This window comes from Ambystoma mexicanum, chromosome 2p, assembly GCF_040938575.1.
Source record: "Ambystoma mexicanum isolate Mex_15411 chromosome 2p, UKY_AmexF1_1, whole genome shotgun sequence".
Lineage (NCBI taxonomy): Eukaryota > Metazoa > Chordata > Amphibia > Caudata > Ambystomatidae > Ambystoma > Ambystoma mexicanum.
The window spans coordinates 947,426,656-947,445,863 of record NC_090923.1 but is presented as its reverse complement, the minus strand read 5'-3'; positions in this window follow the sequence as shown (position 1 = coordinate 947,445,863).

Genomic DNA, 19,208 nt, shown 5'->3' with positions numbered 1-19,208 from the left:
TGCCCATGTTGGGTGGGCTGCCTGCGGGACATGACCAGGGATGCAGGGTAGTCCCCTGTGGTGTGGGCTGCCTGCAGGGGCCGTGGAGGGTGTACAGGGTACACCTGGGAGGACCCACACTGTCAAATCACATGTGGGACTCCCGGGCACCCCTGAAATACACGTACCGTGCAGAAATCGCGTGTAAAACTTCCCGCGCACCCCTGAAATACACGCGCACAGGCTATTCGCGTGTGGAACTTCCCGCGCACCCCTGAAATACACGCGCCCAGGCTATTCGCGTGTAAAACTTCCCGCGCACCCCTGAAATACACGCGCACAGGCTATTCGCGTGTGGAACTTCCCGCGCACCCCTGAAATACACGTAGCCCGCTCCCCCAGGCCCGATCACGTGTGAAAGTTCACGCGAACCCCTGAAATACACATAGCACGCTCACCCAGGCCCGATCGCGTGAGAAACTTCACGCGAACCCCTGAAATACACGTAGCCCGCTCCCCCAGGCCCGATCGCGTGAGAAACTTCCCGCGCACCCCTGAAATACATGCGCCCAGGCTATTTGCGTGTGGAACTTCCCGCGCACCCCTCAAATACAGGCGCCCAGGCTATTCGCGTGTGGAACTTCCCGCGCACCCCTGAAATACACGCGCCCAGGCTATTCGCGTGTAAAACTTCCCGCGCACCCCTGAAATACACGCGCACAGGCTATTCGCGTGTGGAACTTCCCGCGCACCCCTGAAATACACGTAGCCCGCTCCCCCAGGCCCGATCGCGTGTGAAAGTTCACGCGAACCCCTGAAATACACGTAGCACGCTCACCCAGGCCCGATCGCGTGAGAAACTTCACGCGAACCCCTGAAATACACGTAGCCCGCTCCCCCAGGCCCGATCGCGTGGATGACTTCACGCGCACCCCTGGAATACACGCGCCCAGGCTATTCGCGTGTGGAACTTCCCGCGCACCCCTGAAATACACGCACCCAGGCTATTTGCATGTGGAACTTCCCGCGCACCCCTCAAATACAGGCGCCCAGGCTATTCGCGTGTGGAACTTCCCGCGCACCCCTGAAATACACGCGCCCAGGCTATTTGCGTGTGGAACTTCCCGCGCACCCCTCAAATACAGGCGCCCAGGCTATTTGCGTGTGGAACTTCCCGCGCACCCCTGAAATACACGCGCCCAGGCTATTCGCGTGTGGAACTTCTCACGCACCCCTGGAATACACGTAGCCCGCTCCCCCAGGCCCGATCGCGTGAGGAACTTCACGCGAACCCCTGTAATACACGTAGCCCGCTCCCCCAGGCCCGATCGCGTGTGAAACTTCACGCGAACCCCTGAAATACACGTAGCACGCTCCCCCAGGCCCGATCGCGTGCGAAACTTCACGCGAACCCCTGAAATACACGTAGCCCGCTCCCCCAGGCCCGATCGCGTGAATGACTTCACGCGAACCCCTCTGATGCACGTACCCTGCTGAAATCACGTGTGAGACTTCCCGCGCACCCCGGTATACACGCACACGTATTTTTTGTCAGCGGGTGTCCGTGTTTGTGGGTACCCCTTTGCACGTCATTTTTCCTGGAGGGCCACAGTATGGGACATTCATCATGGCAGTATATAGGTGCTATTTGTTGGCGCACCTTTTGGCGCACATTTCTTACAGCCGCAGAGACACTACCGCCTGCTTTCTTGTGGCGGTCGTGTTTGTGCCTGTGCGCTGGTTTGAGCGTGCGCTTTTTTCCCCTATTCTATTCCATGAATACGTGTTGTAGGCGAGCGTGTGGGCGTTCCGCACACTTGTGCCCTGTACTTCCCCCGTGACGCCCACGTTTTGGCAAGTTGTTCCCCATTCCGAGTGTTACGCCCGGGTTCCGCCTACTTTTGTTGCGTGCGACGCGCTATGTGCGAATTTCGCTGTGGCCTGTGCGATTTTCGCTGTGACCTGGCGCACGCTGTTAGATGGCCTGTGCGCCAACGTGCGCCGCGCACTTTTTTATCGCACATCCGCTGGTTTTCTCGCGCACGGCATTCCATGAATCGACGTGCGCTGCTTTTCGTGCGATTTTCGCACTTGCACTGCGATTTTCGCTATTCCACTGCGAATCGCACGTTTTTGCCCACTTGCGCCGCGCTAATTATTCCATGAATCGGCCTGTAAGGATTTCCTTCAACACATCACAAATACACCATGGGAAGAGGGTCTGATTTTAGCCACACTAGATGTGGTTTCCCTTTATACTTCCATCGACCATACAGTGGGCACTAATGCATGCAAATATTATTTGGACACTCGCTCTTTAAATTATTTTGGTCACAGTTCTATGGTTTTGGAAATGCTTCTGTTTTGTTTACACAACAATGTCTTTCTTTTTGAGGGGTCTTTCTTTCGACAAGTCAGGGGGACTGCACCATTTTATGCTAATCTCACGGTGGGGTGGTGGGAGGCTACTTTCCTGTCTGATCTAACTACCACTTTGTTTCCAACACAGATTGTGTCCTGGTGGCGGTATATTGACGATGTTTTTATTATTTGGAAGGGAACTGAAAGCGATTGGTTACTTTTTGTTAAAAGTATTAATACAACAAGGTCAATCTCAGCTTCACTGAATGCCATAGTTTTTCCGAGATTGTATACCTGGATGTCATTGTTAAGTTGGACAACCTTGGTATTCATACGGCTCTTCATAAGAAGTCGACTAATACCGGCTTGCCCCTTCATGCTAGCAGCTGTCACCCGCCGTCCTGCAAAAAATCTATTCCCTACGGCAAATTCATTCGATTTCGTCACAACTGCAGCAATATTGCTTGCTTTGATCGTTACTGTGCATCGGCAGCTGTAGACTTTGCCAAACAAGGATATGACAAGAGGACTGTTGAAATGGCCTACATGAAGGCACGGGGCCTTTCTAGAGACACTTTATTATACAATACCAAGCCCAAAATCGCCAACAATGATGACCCTAGATTTATCATCTCATTTGATGCTGCCTCTAACTACATTCGGAAAATGGTTGAGAAACATTGGCACATCCTTACCTTAGATAGTGATCTTGGCTCTGTTTTGTCCAATCGTCCCACTATGACGTACAAAAGTGTGCCCTCTCTCAGAGACAACCTTGTATCCAGTTTTTTTGTCTCCTGTAGAGAAAAAGGTATCTTCTACGACATGGCTCTCAACCTCCTCAATGGGGTTTACAAAATGCATGAAATGCAAAGCATGTGCCCATGCCACTGTGCTCAAATCTTTTATTCATCCCGTCACCAGAATTAATCAAAAGATCAAGTATTCCATCAACTGTGACACCACCTTTGTCGTATATGTCCTCTCATGCCCTTGCATGAGATGGTACATTGGGAGTACCACGTGCAAACTGAAGCTGAGAATCCTACAACATCTCAGAGCTATTAAGAACTCTGATCCAGCGTACCACATGGCTAAACATTTTAAACAAGACCACGACAATGATGTGAAATTATGAACTTTTTTTCGAGTGGCACATGTACCCTCTCATCCGAGGGGTGGGGACCGTGTCCTAAAATTAAGACAACTTGAAACTAGATTCATTCTAGATTTTGATACCAAGTATCCAAAGGGCCACAATGTTGACGAGGAACTATATACTTTTCTGGGCACTTAATTTTCATTCTTCGCCTTCCTCGCCACTCCGTTACTGCTCTGTCTCTTCCCCAAGGCCTTTTTTTCGATTATTCTCTAATTTCTATGTCCATTTCGGACGTTGATTTGCTGTTCTTGGATGTTCTTCTCTCCTTTTATTTGTCTTAGGTTCTGGAGATTATTTCTTTACTTTTTACTATCTTAATTTTGATTTTTTTATACTTTGGCTGTTCACGTTAGTACCTATGGGGAGGTCTACATCATCAAATTCTTTCCTTCTAATTGGTTTTAACTCAGGGTCCTTCCATTGCTGTGGTCTGGTGTACTGTTGTTGCCTTGCTGTACTTCGATGGTTAGTTCCTATTTTAGCTTCAAATTTTACAATCTGTGCAATGATTTATGATTATCGGCTGTAAATTGTTACGAGTGCATTTTAATTGTTATTTTGGTTATCCTTCATATTTGCATTTGTGTTTTGTGTCTTGTTCTAGTTACTTAAGCACTTGCACTTTAATATGACCATGCGACCATGAGGCCATATCTACTATTTGTAGTTGCCAATATACTGGTGCCTTAATGCGTGGATAAAGGTACAGTCATACTGGCATCTTGGCAGTTAGCTAGGTGGGCTCTGTAATTGCCAATTTGGCATTTGCCTCCATTTGCACCTTATCAATTGCTTTAAGCTCTAGCTGCTTTTGCACTTGCACTTTATTATGGCCATGCCATCCTGAGGCCATTCTTCATTACTGCCATGCCACTGCCGATGTATGTGTACCTTAATACTTGCTGAAAGGCCTAGCTATGAATGCACTTGCACTTTACCTTGGCTTTAATATCATGAGGCAGTTTTAATATTCTGATGCCTTTTTATTTTGCACTTGTTTAGCCAGTATCTCATTTATTTCCATTTACGAGTACATTTTACTTATGCACTGATTCGATCATGAGAGCTATTACTATTGTTGATTTTTGGGAGTGTTGTTCGACCTGTTGATGAAATGTGTAGGTGTCATCATTCCTTACTTTGCTGATGACGCGGTTTGCTTCGGCTCCATTATCACATTGCACAGTCATTATTTCGCCTTTCTTAACTGGTTGCAATTTGCATTTACCTTTTAGCTTGATTGATGTAATGTTTTAGTAGAGTCTGCAATGTGGGGTTAATATTATTATTCCCCTCTCTATTATGAGCCTGGCCCTCCGTATGCACTATGCACTTTAGTCCTTTTGGGCCATTGTTCCTACTTACAGCCGGTATGCAACGTTCATGCTTGTCCGTTGCACTCCTTGGCTGGTGATATATATGTCATCTATGCCATTGTTTATATCCCTCACAGGCATGCTCAGCACATCCCGACTGTTAGGCGTCAGCGCTGCATTTATGGTTTTATATGCAGTCACTGTACAGCAGTGTAGTGTGGCTCTATTAATTAATATTTTGCGTGCATGAATTATTGCTTTGCAGGAATTGATATTTATATTTGATTGCATGTATGTTTATCCATTTTGACTGCGCTTTCATGCACAATTTTGTTTGCCACTGGGGCTTTAATTTAAATTGAAAAATCTGTTAACATTTGCGGTATTATCTTTATGTCATAATTCCGTTATACATATATACCCATATATATTTGTATAGTTATGATCCATTTGTCCCTTGTGACTATGCATCATTTTCCTGTTTCCCTACTCATGCACGCATTTTACCACACTCTATAATGGCCGCCAGCATTTTCCTTGTTTAGCCATGGACCCACAAGTTAATCAACATAGTAATAGGACTGTAGTTTTCATTGTATTTCTACTAGTCCATTCCTCCCCCTTTGTTACGTGATCAGGCGCTCAGTGGAGCGCGAAACGCGTTGTGTACAGGTCGTGTACCATGGCGTCCTGCCTCTGTGTGTCTTTGTGTGGTTGCTGATTGTACCATTATTTTTCTGTACAATCCTTTTACCTTTATAGAAACATTAAAATACATCAGTTTTTCAACACAGTGTTTCCTTGTTTTTTGTCCGTGTTTTGGAGTCTGCTGCAATTGCTGCTGTGCCTGCTGGAGTGCGGCTCGCCTTTCCTCCTTATTTTGGATATATATATGTATATATATTACACAGCCACGGTAGTGGCTGTGTAGTTATGGTTAAGTTGCTGTTTCCATAGGAAGAGCACTTTTTGGGCAGCTTATAACTCCGCTCCCCCTGGACGAATCCTCACCAAACTTTGCAAAAAAAAGTATATGGCCCACACTGAATTTTCCTGCAAAGTTTGGTGAGGTTTGGTCTGGGGGGGAGTTATAGGGGGGGTCCCCAAAACTTATTTTTTTCCCATAGACTGAATGGGTGAAAAACTTTGCGCACGCCTACAGCCCAAACCGCTGTACGGATTTTCATCAAATTGGTGGCAGGAGCAGGGGCTTGGTCCAGAAAGCGTGCTTTTGTAAATTTGGTGAAAACCTGTCCAGTAGTTTTCTTTAAAACAACCAAAAAGTAGGTCTAAAAAAAGTAGCGATATCTATGTCCGCTCCGCGGAGACACTTCCTTGTTCGTTCCGTGGGCAGGACAGCGATTGGCTAATGGGCTCACGTCATGTCCGTGGACACACGACGTGTCCGCCGATTGGCTGGAGTGAGGCGTGATGTGCGTCAGGTTGTTCCGATGCGCCCGCCATCTTGGATCCGCCGATAGCGCGGCGGCGAACAGAGGCGAAATGCAGATTTGGGGAATGTTTTGGTGTGAAAGAGTGCCTCGTGAAGTTTGGGAGGAAGAGATGGGTGAAATACTGTATTTGTTTAGGTGGCAGGTGCTACTGATGTATTAGCCATGCCCGCGCTGTCCGGGATGTTCGTAATTACTGAAAATGAGGGGTGTCCTAAGGATAGTATTCCCGTCCGTGCTGTGTGCAGGCAAGTTGAAACTGTTGTAAAGACACGCGTGGTGTCAGCGGACTTTAAAATTGAGTATATGCCGCAGTTAACTTTTTTCAATCTATGTGTGTTATACTGAGTTATAAGCCTCCATGGTTGTGATATGCTGCGGTGGTTGTGGCCAGGGCCTAGAGTCTTGGGTGCATGGCCGCAGGCCATACACCCAAGACTCTAGGCCCTGGCCACAACCACCGCAGCATTTCACACCCATACATCACACCCAAACAATCGAATATCTATCAGGTAGGTGTGGGCAGGGCCTAGAGTCCTGGGTGCAAATTGAGTATATGCCACAGTTAAAATGTTTCATTCTATGGGTGTGACAATGAGTTATAAGCCACCATGGTTGTGATATGCTGCGGTGGTTGTGGCCAGGGCCTAGAGTCTTGGGTGCATGGCCGTAGGCCGTAGGCCATATACCCAAGACTCTAGGCCCTGGCCACAACCACCGCATCATATCACACCCATACATACACCCATAGAATCGAATATCTATCAGGTGGTTGTGGGGAGGGCCTAGTGTCTTGGGTGCATGGCCAAAGGCCATGCACCCAAGACCAAAGATATAAGCAGTGCAGTTATAAGCCACCATGGGTTTCATATACTGCGGTGGTTGTGTCCAGGACCTAGAGACTTGGGTGCATGGCCACAGGCCATGCACACAAGACCAAAATTCTAAGTACTAAACTTATAAGGCACAATGGATGTGATATGTTGCAGTGGTTTTGGCCAGGACCTACAGTCCAAAGTTATAAGCGGTGAAGTTATAAGCCACCATGGATTTCATATACTGTGGTGGTTGTGTCCAGGACCTAGAGTCTTGGGTGCAGGCCATGCACCCAAGACCAAAGTTCTAAGTACTGAAGTTATAAGGCACAATGGGTTTGATATGCTGCAGTGGTTGTGGCCAGGACCTACAGTCTTGGGTGCATGGCCGCAGGCTGTAGTCTGTAGGCTATACACCCAAGACTCTAGGCCCTGGCCACAACCACCACACCATATCACAACCATAGATCACACGTATAGATTTGAATATCTATCAAATGTTTGAAATTATACTTACTGTTTCATTTGTTGAGATTCGATATATTGTTTACATGACTTTAGTACCTGGAGGAAATATTCTTTTTCAATTTCTGTGATAAAAGAAAAGAGCATTTTAGTGTATGTATTTTATAAAGACTTATTTCATTGCATAATAGACATTTTAGCTTTTTTTTCGACCCTCATATTTAGTTTACAAACCAGTGTACTGTGCATTTCGCTCAGTTTCTGTGTTTGTTTTTGAAATCATTGGGTATGTGGGAAAAGAAAATCCTTGATGGATTAAAAAATCCTTTGTTTTGTTATGCTACAAACTATTTGTTTCCTTTCAGTGTTCACTTGTTGTTTCTGGTTAATGTTCTATTTGTTGGCTTGTTGCAGATTTTTGAAGCAGTTAGATACCTGTTGGCATATTCTAACTGTCTATTTTCTGTTACAATTTAGTGCTATTCATTTATCTGTGTTGTTGTTGTACAATCTTGGGCCAGTTGGCGTATTCTAACTGTTTATAGTCTTTTAATTGCATTTTTGTTAATGTTGAAGTACAGATTAGTTATTAAATTTTGGCTTTAAGAAGATTAAATAAGCGTTTGTAAGATTTGCTGGTAATCTCTGCTTTAGAGTAATGCTACTATCATTACATTCGAACCATCCACATTTCTTTTTAATATATGCAGTCTAGTGACCTGCATTGGTTGTGGCTCCTGCGTGGTAGATTATACCTATTGTTGTGAAGGTTTTCTTACCAAGTGATACTTGACCGTGTGTGAATCCAGTCAGCTTGCAGTTGTTTTTGGTACCATCTGCATTGTAACGTAGAAGCATTAGTATTACGTAGTTACTATGTGTTTGTATTAGTAAGTTGGAGTGATTATCTGAATTGCAGATAGTACATAATCTGCCACGGTTTGCATTTTGTACAAGTTGCTGAAATGGAATGGATTCACAATTAGGTATGGATACATACACAAAGCGCTCATTAGGGATTTGTTCCTGTGTCACGTTGTTGCAGAGAGTGCATGTATGTTTCCACATGTATGAAATCTGGAAGATTTCATTTATAGGTATGTTTTTGTTTTCCAGTACTAGTAGTAAGTACACTAGAAATTCTTGTGGATCTTCTTGTGAGTTTATAGTGAACCTCACCATTCCAGCAGAGTAGTCCAATTCTTGTCTTATTCCGTGAACACTATACGTGTTGTCAGGATTGTTTGTTGCGTTTCTATGAAGGACTAACATTTGCAAACACAATTGGTCTGTACTGTGTAAGTAAATATTGTTAACAATTGGTGGCAATTGAAATAGAATATTCATTGCTACATTTGCGTAGCAACTTACACCAGTTACATTTGAAAATTTGAATGGACCAGATAGTTCTGTGTCCGAGTCATTTTTTCGGAGTTTGTGTTGCTCCTGAGTTACTTTCACTAATAGGTTCTTCTTTGGTTGTGGTAATTGATGAAGTATTAGCTTTTTTTACTCTCTTTGAAGGATTTGCAGTCAGATCCTGTTGCATTTCTGTTTAAATTAGTTTTCTTTTACAACCTTTTCCTTTTTGTGGAACAGGATATGATTTCAGATGGGGGGTGTACAGTGAACGTAGTCTATTGTATTCTAAAATGGAAGGAATATCAGCGTTTACTTTACTTGTATCAAAGTTGATTAGAAATAGACCGTCAAGTGTACGTAAACGTGATAGTGCTACATAGCTCATGCCTTCTTTAAAGACTGTGTTCCCAATATCTATCAATGCTTTGTCTAGGGTAAGACCTTGGGATATATGAATGGTGACTGCATATGCAAGAGTTAGAGAAAATTGTTCTCTACGTACATACATGTCTTTGAAGAGAAGGAATCGAGCTGTTGAGCGCCCTATCCTTTTTAGTTCTGAAAGTTTGTCAAAGAGAATACTGACAAACTGAATGTTGTTGTCACGTGGGTATGTTTGAAAGCCAATAACTGTGCCCAGTGCTCCATTAACTAGTCCTTGCTCCATGTCAAGGTTACGTTTAAGCATTACTCTACAATTTAAGGATAATTTTAATATTTTTCCAACCCAGCTGTGTTGGAGATTGAATTTTCTAAAGTATTTAGTCTTGTTGTGGCTTGCTGACACATGGGTAGTGTCATACCATGTACGCCCAGTTTGTCTGTGGAGCAAATTTCAATTATTGGTTGCATTTCTTTTTTTAACATTGTTTCATTGAATTTGGAACAGCTTGCAAGAGTTGGCATTAAGGCCATACAATTGACATTTTTGTGCGCTAATTGTTCCATAACATCAGTAGCACATGCGTTATCACCATAAAGTGCATGGATGTGCCAGGTTTTCAATATTGCTTGTGCTTCTTGAGATAGTACCCCAACTCTAATACTTTTTAAAATGTTGGCGTAAGTGAGGTCTGCAGATTGACGCATATTTTCTGTTAATTCTCTGTATTGGAAATGTTGCCAAAGGTTGACATTTCCTATGCTGCCAACAGTTTTACGGCAGAGTTTGTGTCCTAAGGTTTTAAAAATAGGTTCACCTTTCACTGGTGTCAATTGCAGAAGATCTCCGAAAACAATAATGTGTTTTCCTCCAAAGAGTTCTTCGTAGTTTGTTTTAAGTACTTCTTGCAATCTGAGGTGAATCAAAGCCAACATTAGGTTGGAGACCATGCTCACTTCATCTATTAGTAGCATTTTCATTTGTTTTAATACTCTGCATAGTTCCATTGCAGCTTCTGTAGAAAGTTTGTAATAGTCTAATTTGTTTTGGTGTTCTACTGGAAGGAGTAGTAATCGGTGTAAAGAGACACCGCCTATGTTGTAGGCAGCTAAACCTGTGGGGCAGTTACTACAGCTGACAGTTTGTTGTTTGTCAATTGTTGAAGAACTTGCTGATGATTTTGATTAAGAATGTTTTGCCTGAACCAGCTTCACCACTGCGTATAGCAGAATAGGTTTGTAATTTTGGCAGGTACATTCTTTATTTTCGTGTTGTACACCATGTGCAATTTCTTTTGTTACGTCTTCAAAAATGGTGCGCTGGTCTTTAAGTTTTGATTGTAGTACAGTTAAGTCTTCTGTATCTTCTTCATAGTGACACATGGTGTTTTCTACTTCTGTCATAGCTAATTCTGCCTCATTTGCTATTAGCGCCTGTCCCAGTGGTTCTTGGCTTCCTGTTACAGAAGGTTGACTACTGTCGGAAGTATCCTTATCTAGTTCGGCCTGGAGTTCTTCTTCGTGTTGCTGTTCATTGTGCAACATTGTTCTGTACTGCGTAAAGTTCACATCGGTGATAGTGCTTTCATTTGCTTTGACAGCATCTTCATAGCAGTCTTAGTTATCTAGTATCTCTTCTTCTTTTCTCCATGGTTTAAAAAGTTGTAGCAGGGCATGTAATATAGTTCTTTCTGTTGAGGAGTTTTTAATGACATTTTGACATGATTAATTAAGCTTTGTTTGGTAAGTTTCACTAAGCTGCCTTCACAATCTATCACTCTATATTTACCTTTGTTTTCATCAGGTTTTATATTATTTTTGTATGCAAAGTTTTGGGCTATGTGGTATAGACACATGGTTTCCAAAGTGGTACTCCTGTTCGGGTAGTGTGTGTCTAGTACATTGTTTTTCAAAATGTCTTGGCTGTTGGGATCATTTTTGGCTATTGTTTCTATGTCCTCATATGATTTGAGAACTCTTTTTTTAGATTTAGCAGGACCAAGACTTAGTCATACTATATTTTCAGATTTTCCATACAAAGCAGTACCGGTTAAACGATCTGCAGCTTCATAGGCGCCACATTCTCTATGAGAGAGCATTTTTATGCCTAAGCTGTACAATATCTGAGATAGTGTTTTGTCTGATGATAGGTCATTCTAGAGGTCTTGAAGCTCTGTGTTTTTCTGCTTTTGTTAAGTAGGCTGTAACATATCGTGCAACTGCAGTGGAATTGTCTGCAATGTACTGCACATCTATGTTTGCATTCCATAAGAGGGCAATGATTGCATTGTAATCATTGATATATTTTGATTCTTCTGTTCTTTTTATGTAATAGGTGTTCTTAGGTGATTTACCTTTAACACTATGGGCCTCATTACACGGTAGGCGGTAAGGGTTTACCGGTACCGGTATTTTACCGGTACCGGTAAACCCTTACCGCCTTACTACGAGGTCCCTTTGCGGGTTGGGGAATTTAACGCCTGCTTTTTTCAGGCGTTAAAAACCAACCCGCAAAGGGACCAGGGAGCTACTTACGGTACCGCAATTTATGGTGCCGTAATTAGCACCTTCCCCATTTCCATTATGCCCTATGGGGCAAAAATGGGAATGGGGAAGGGCAATGGGGGAAGGAGGAATTACCGCCCCACCAACCTTGGAATAGGGCGGTAATTCCCCTTTCCACCAAGGCGGTGCCGGTATTTTACCGGCATGGACCAAGGTGCTAATAGCACCTTGGTCCACCGCCATCCGTGTAATGAGGCCCTATGTCTAACTGAAGACATGAAGTTGTTCACTTCACCTGTTTCTGTAACTGGTCTAGGGAAACCAAAGCGGCATTTGGTGTAGTATTTCCCTTTGTTTTTGTATTTGCGACGACAATATTTGCCACATTTGTGTCTTTGGAATTGTACAATTTGTGCATGAAGGTCACTATGTCTCGTTTGGGAAGGAATTTCACAAGTGACATATTGTTGGATGAACTGCAAAACAGTGGCATCACTGTCCTGACCAAATTTAGGAGCACCTTTAATCTATAAAAGCATGTGGATATGTGGTGCTCCTCTGGCTTGGTATTTTTTTCTCCAAAAGAAGTGTTGCACTTCTCTGAGGGGAGGAACAGTTTTATTACAATTAAAGTGTAGCATAGCAATGAAACGATGGTGGAAATATCTTGAAACATTAACAGGATCTAGAGAGCAAAGTTCTCTAGGTGTTAGTATATCTATGTTGGTTTTGTTTTTGTTTGATATGCGTAGGAAATCATGTAAATCTTCCCATGCATATTCTGCACAACTTAATGTAACAAACCAAGTGGGTGGTCCAAGGTTTCTGATCATACAACGTACATCTCCGTGACGTCGGAACCAGTATTCCTTCGTACCACGCATGTTTGCAAACAGATTTGTTATGCTTGATTGTAAAACCTCATCTTTTTCTTGCACTTTTTGTATTAATTGCGTAGCTGACATATTTTGAAAGTGGGTTCCCGATTTCAATATGTGTGCAACTCCGTAACATAGGGTTGCTAGTTCACTTTCAAAGAGTAGGTGGAATATGTATTCCACATTTTGTCTAAATCTGGCATCTTCAGAATACATTTGTAATGAGCGGTATTATTCTGATGCTGTTATTTGAGTGGGTCTATCCTCATCGTACCTTCCTGCTTTGCCAGTAGGAAATAGTAGAGGAAAAGCACGTGCTTCTATACTTTTTTCCCATATGCTCATTGGTGAACCTTTGGTTTGCCACATTTGGTAAGTTTCTAGTGCATCATCTATGCTGTCATTAGAGTGCAATGGATGAATTGTATAATGGTCTAAAATATTGGATACTGCAGCAGGATCCAGAAATTCAAATTGAGCAGTTTCTGGTGACTCTTGAATGATTTCAGTTGTTTCCCTCAAGTTTTCTTCAATATTTATTTCTTTGCAGTATTCATAACTGTCTTTCAGATATGGCAAGGCTTGTCTACGAGTTGTTGCCAAATTCTTTTGTCTTTTGTTGGTACACCATTTACTAAGACAATTAAATATTGCTCTATTGGACGTTGCACTCCTAGAGTGTGCACATTTTCTGTCAGATCTAATGGTAAATAAACTACTTTCCCACGAATGCCTTTCACCAATTCAGAGGGAGGTAATTTTGCTGTTTTTGGTTGAATGCGTATTATTGCTTGAAATGAGTATACTGTTTGAATTATGATGCTCTCATACAAATTGAGTTGTTGCAGGGGTTTTGGTAGTGGGAATAATTCCAAGTTATTTGTGATAGCAAGTGAAGGAGTTTGGTTGTTGCCAAGTTTTGTAGTGCAGTAACTGCAAACTATTAAGGGTTCACTTATTTCATATTTGTTTTCTGCTAAAAGCTAGAGACCTAATTCAAACCATTTGGAATCTTCATTGTCTTCTATTTTGTATGTTACGTCTACAGTTTCTGTGTTACTTTTGTAAAAAGTTCTGCGGCAACACACACACACATGGTTTGGTACTTGAGTGGATCTACGTTACATTTTTAGTATTTCTTTTTTGTATGTGTGTAGTAGAAGGTTGCCATGTGCAGAATTGTTGCTAGTCTGTTCTAAAGCTATTGCATTTTGTAAGTGGCTTTCCGTTCCAAAATATTTCCTCTGGATACGGTCGATTTCTTCTTGTAGGTATTTGGGTGTACCATGCAGAAGAGTGTTATTTAAATTGGCTAGTTCTAAAGCAGGACTTTTAGCATAGTACAGTTTATACACTAGATATCTTACATTTAAATGATGTGTTATCATTTTGATATCATGGAAGGTGCTTTTGCAAATAGGTCCTGAAATGCAGGCTAATGAATGTCCTTGTAGTCCTGTGTATTTGCGCACTGGACAGGTATCCATATTTTGCAGCACTTTTGCAGCACTCTCAAAGTGAAAACCATGCAGATTATTCAAAACAGTGCAGTTCGGGCTGTAATGGGCCTTAAGCGCAATATGCACTTTTCCGATGCTAGGCGTAGCCTGCATTGGCTGCCAGTTAAACAGCGCCTAGATCATAAAGGTTTATCCATAGTCTTTAAATGTCTGTTCGGTCAAGCACCATCTTATCTTACAGCTAGGCTCAGAAAGAAGCAAGTTACCCGTTCTTTGTGCTCTAACAGTAACATCATCTTGGTTCAACCACCATTTGCCCTGAAAAGATTTGGCAGTGTTAGTTTTGATTCTTGGGCTCCGGCTCTATGGAATTCACTCCCTAGCTATTTTTCTAACAGCGACTCCGTGGTTACCTTTAAGAAGCAACTAAAGACCTTCTTGTTTGATAAAGGTTAGGACACTCTTACCTTTTCCGACCTTGCACTCTGATATCTGGTTTTCCTTCTGTCATTTCTCTTCATCATGATTGGCCTGTGTGATGACGGGCCTCCCTTGGTCACTGTCTTTTTTGTGCTACTTGTCTGTCATTGTTGTCTGTTGTCTGCTCTCTCTCTCTCTCTCTTCTGTGAGCGCCCTGAGGCCTTTGTGTTAGTGGCGCAATACAAGAACCTAGATAGATAGATAGATAGATAGATAGATAGATAGATAGATAGATAGATAGATAGATAGATAGATAGATAGATAGATTTTGATTTTGATTTTGTCTTTACCTTTCAAATACTGAGTGAGGAACTGGCGTAAAGATTTGAAAGATTTGTTGGGAATGTTACACATTGACGTGCACAGCCATTTGTATACTGGACGTTCTAGTTCAGTCGAATGGAGAGGTAATTCTGAGTTTTCTGGGGATATTTTTGTAAGCAGTGTTTTTTTTGTTCCATGATGGTATTATTAATTTTTTCATACCCTTGTCCCTCTATGGATGGCAATTGTGTTTTGTTTGGTTTTGTTTGTATGCTTCTTCATTAAAATATGGTTCTGTGGTCGTGGTGTGACTCCATTCACCTCCACAGATATTTAAGAAGTTATTTTTGTTGACATTCCGTTTATTGGAATTTCCTTTTTTAGTTTAGTACTTAGCTTTGTTAGTGGTTTCATCCTGTTTAAAACTAAAATAAATAACTTCCTTTTGAGAAGGATTGCACTGTCTACGAGAGCTTCTAGGATTAATTTTCTACGGTAGGTTTTAAGGGTTGTGCATGATTTCGCTCCTGTTTTTATAAGATTCTGAAGGACTCTGTGGCGGAACATTTTTGCTAAAATACTTTTCTTAGTATGGTTACTTGCTAGTATATGAAGATTTATAGGAGCAGTTTTAGCAGTAGTTGTAGCCGAATTCTTGTTAAGCATTTTCTGTTTCGTTTCACATTTTGATAGAGGAGGCAAAGTTTCTGTACTAGAAGCTTCTTTTGTTTCGCTAAATGACTGCATTAGCTGTTTTGTTTGAACGTTTTGTACAAACTCTGGTAGAGATGGATGCTTATTTTGGACACTTTTATTTTCATTTGCTCTATTTCTGCGTTGCTTTCTACAGACTTGATTTTTGGTAGGCATTCTTTGGGGTCTGTTGAAGAAAAAGAAGGTATGGGTTGGTCTGTTTTGCAATGTATGTGTGCTGTGTACATGCGTGTATGACTTCGATGGGGAAGATGTATGTGTTGGTGTGTGAATGTGCATTGGCTAGTTAGAATGAGTTGGGAAGGCTATTCTTCTGTTTGTTTGTTACTACAGTGCGGTTCGGATGAGAATAGAAAGTGAGCTAGTGGGGAGGGGAAGCATTAATAGTAAACATAATGGTATAAAATTAAAACAATTCTTTGTTTTATAGTACTAACATTCTAAGGGTTGAGTATGTTATTTGTGTTCCAAAAAAACGGGGATTTGTGTGCCATTCTGCCTGCTAATCTCTGTTTAATAAATGGGGATTTGTGGGCAGAATGGTTCAGAAATCGATGTTTTTTTTTGGTTTGCGAATTACATGAATCAACGACACAGTGTCTTTGAGGAACATTAAGAATATAAAGGTAGTTACCTTTTTTTGTGTGGATTGAGCAGGTTTCTTCGGATATGTTGTTTGTAGTTTCGATGCTGCTGATTTTCAGGAGAGTGGTCTTCACTGCAATTTTAAAAGGAAGAAGTTAGTAGTTTTGGGTGTTTATAGCACTGATGTTAATGTACACGTTGATTTTTATGTTTTTGTGGTAGTATTCTGGTTTGATATCTGAACATAGTGTATGCATGCATTTCATTTCACTATGTGCAGCCTTTATATGTTATTTACAGTATGTTAGTTCAACGTGCATCGCAAATGAGTAGAATTTAAAGGTCATGAAATTCACTTGTTTTTTTACAGCTGTGTTGTAGATAGCAGAGAGGTTTGGAAGTGATAGTTCATTATAGTAGATTGGAAAAATTTGAATAATTTCAAATTGTAACTAGACATGCGAACAATTGGGAGTACATGAGAGGGAGATTTCACCACAGCAATCGGGAACATTTATTTTTCGCATACGATCGCATTGGGATTAGCATTAATTTAGGTGGGAGACAGTAACAAATGGTGACATTTTTCAATGAAAAAGCGAGTCTTGCGCGTAAATTGGGAGGGTTGGCATGTATAGGTTATGCAGGAGACAGTGAAAAATAATGCGATTTTTCAATGAAAAATCGTAAGTCTCCCGCTTAAATCGGGAGCATTGACATGTATGTATTGGCATGCAGATTTAGTGGCATTAGTCTGTTTATATGGATTCCTAAGAGTTGCACATGTACTTTGTAATCATGCATGTGGATATGCATGGAGCTGTAAGTAGAAATCCTCGAGATTGTACAGTAGTTTTTGTAGTAGGTGGTTTCCGATGATATGAGACTTGTATTCAGAGTGATCAATAGTACATTTGAAGTGCGGAACTCTGATGATGGAATAGATGTAGAGGTCTTGGATGTGATTGGTGGATGGTTGTGTGACTGCTTAGCTGTATCCAATGAGTGAATGGAATCGAGAGTGATGTGGAAAGTGTAGAAGGGCTAGCTAAGAGTTACGTGCCGCGCGGACAACGCGCCTGTCCACGGGTAGGGCGTGCTACATACAGGGTTTTCTACCAAATCCAGCATGGAAAGGGGACTGTAGGGATCAGCCAATCAGATGTTGACTTTGTTGATTTGTGTAGAAAGAGAGTGTGTGAAGTGAAGATGGCAGAGGTGGAGAAAGTCAGGGTGTTGGTGCTCGGCGATATATTTGTCCATGGTTTACGGCAGTATTCTCAATGTAGGCATGTGGCAAACAATGTCGATGTTAGAGGAGTGGAGGTGGTGTGGAGCGCTGTGACTGACTGCAATGTAGAGGCAATTCTCAAAGTTTGTAGAGATATGCGTAAGATGAACAGTCCCCATGTGGTAGTTTTGCACTATGGTGCTTTCCATTTGGGCTACGTGAGTTCCCCTACTTTGTTGGCAGATTTGGAACAGTTGGTTCAAGCAGTAATCAACATCCTTCCAAATGCAAAAGTATTTTTTTCTGGATTACTGCCTAGAGCAATATGGGACAACAGTTCTGTTTTTTGTCCTCAGCAAAACACTGCTAGGTGTGCAATCAATTGAGGCATGCGTGCTTTCATGCTAAGAGCTGGTATGATTTTCTGTAACAACGAGAACATTGTTTCGAGTAATACGGCTTATTTTGAAGCAGATGGTGTTTCTTTATCTTTTTTGGGAAATGTCATGTTCTTTTGGAATGTAAGGGTTGCTTTGGAACAGGTTATGTGAACATTTTAGTTGTAAAATAAGAAGAAAAGAAACCCAAAAAAATACAAAATAATAGGTGTCTGTCAGGCATCTGCAAAAAAAAAAAACAAACGTCTCTTTTCAGTGCCCACCTTAAAGGGGAAATGGGGAACACTATTTAAATGTACATTCGCCACGCTCCGATTTTCTACATGTAAGCGGACATGGCGGTAGTCTGCGGACAGCGCGTATTACATACAGGGATTCTGGGGTGGAGAGGCATGCAAATGAGAATGAGCGGAGCTAGGGATTGGTCAGTAAAGTTTAGTGGGTGTGTTGTGTACAGAGAGATTTAGTGAGGATGTCTTTTTCCTGAGAGGAGAACAGAAAGCTATGGCTGTGTGTGCTTGAAAACAGATTATCTGGATTTTGGGAGACTCATGGATACATTGGTTGGAGGTGCATGAAGAACAATGTGGAATGAAGTGGCTGGACTTGGTACCTCTCTGTGCTACTTTACATACACAGCGTCATCCTGACATAATAATAATTCATTGTGGAGGGAACAGTTTAGGACATGTGTCTGGAATTTCTTTGCAATTTTCAATGAAAGAAGGACTTGCGAAGGTCATGGACATGTTTCCAAATTGCCAAATAATTTTTTCTCGTATTGCGCAAAGACAAATGTGGCTGCGTTCTTCCTCATTTGGTCCACAAATGGAGAAAGCGAGGCGCAATGTCAATAAGGCTGTTTGTGCCTTTCTAAGAGATGTTGGCATGTCCTCATTCCCCAATGAAAATATTTCGTAGCACATTCAGTTTTCGTAGAGATGGAGTCCATCTTACATATGCTGGCAATCAGATTTTTATTCGAAATGTAAAAATGCATTGCGACCTTTTTTGGAAGTATAGTCATCTAATTTGCATTACATGTTGACGAATCCAAGTTTTTCAAACCCACAAAACACTACGAAAAGGCTCTTTTAAGAGCCACCACTTACTCCCAGAGAAAAGTGCATTGGTTTTGCTAGGGTTGCACCCCAAAATTTGATCTGTCCTAGGACTGTCCGCAGACTTTTAAAAATAAAATGAGCAGGGGCATGCACCGTTTACTAGATAGTTCTATTTTTAAACTGAGAAAGGTGGCTCTGAAAAGAGCCTTTTTAAAAAATAAGTTTTTGTTGTTTTATATATTGTTTTGGCTTTTTGTACACCCGACACACTAGGAGAGGAGGGGAAAGGAGGGTAAGGAAGGGACACCAACCACGGGGATAAGAAAGTGCAGGTGGA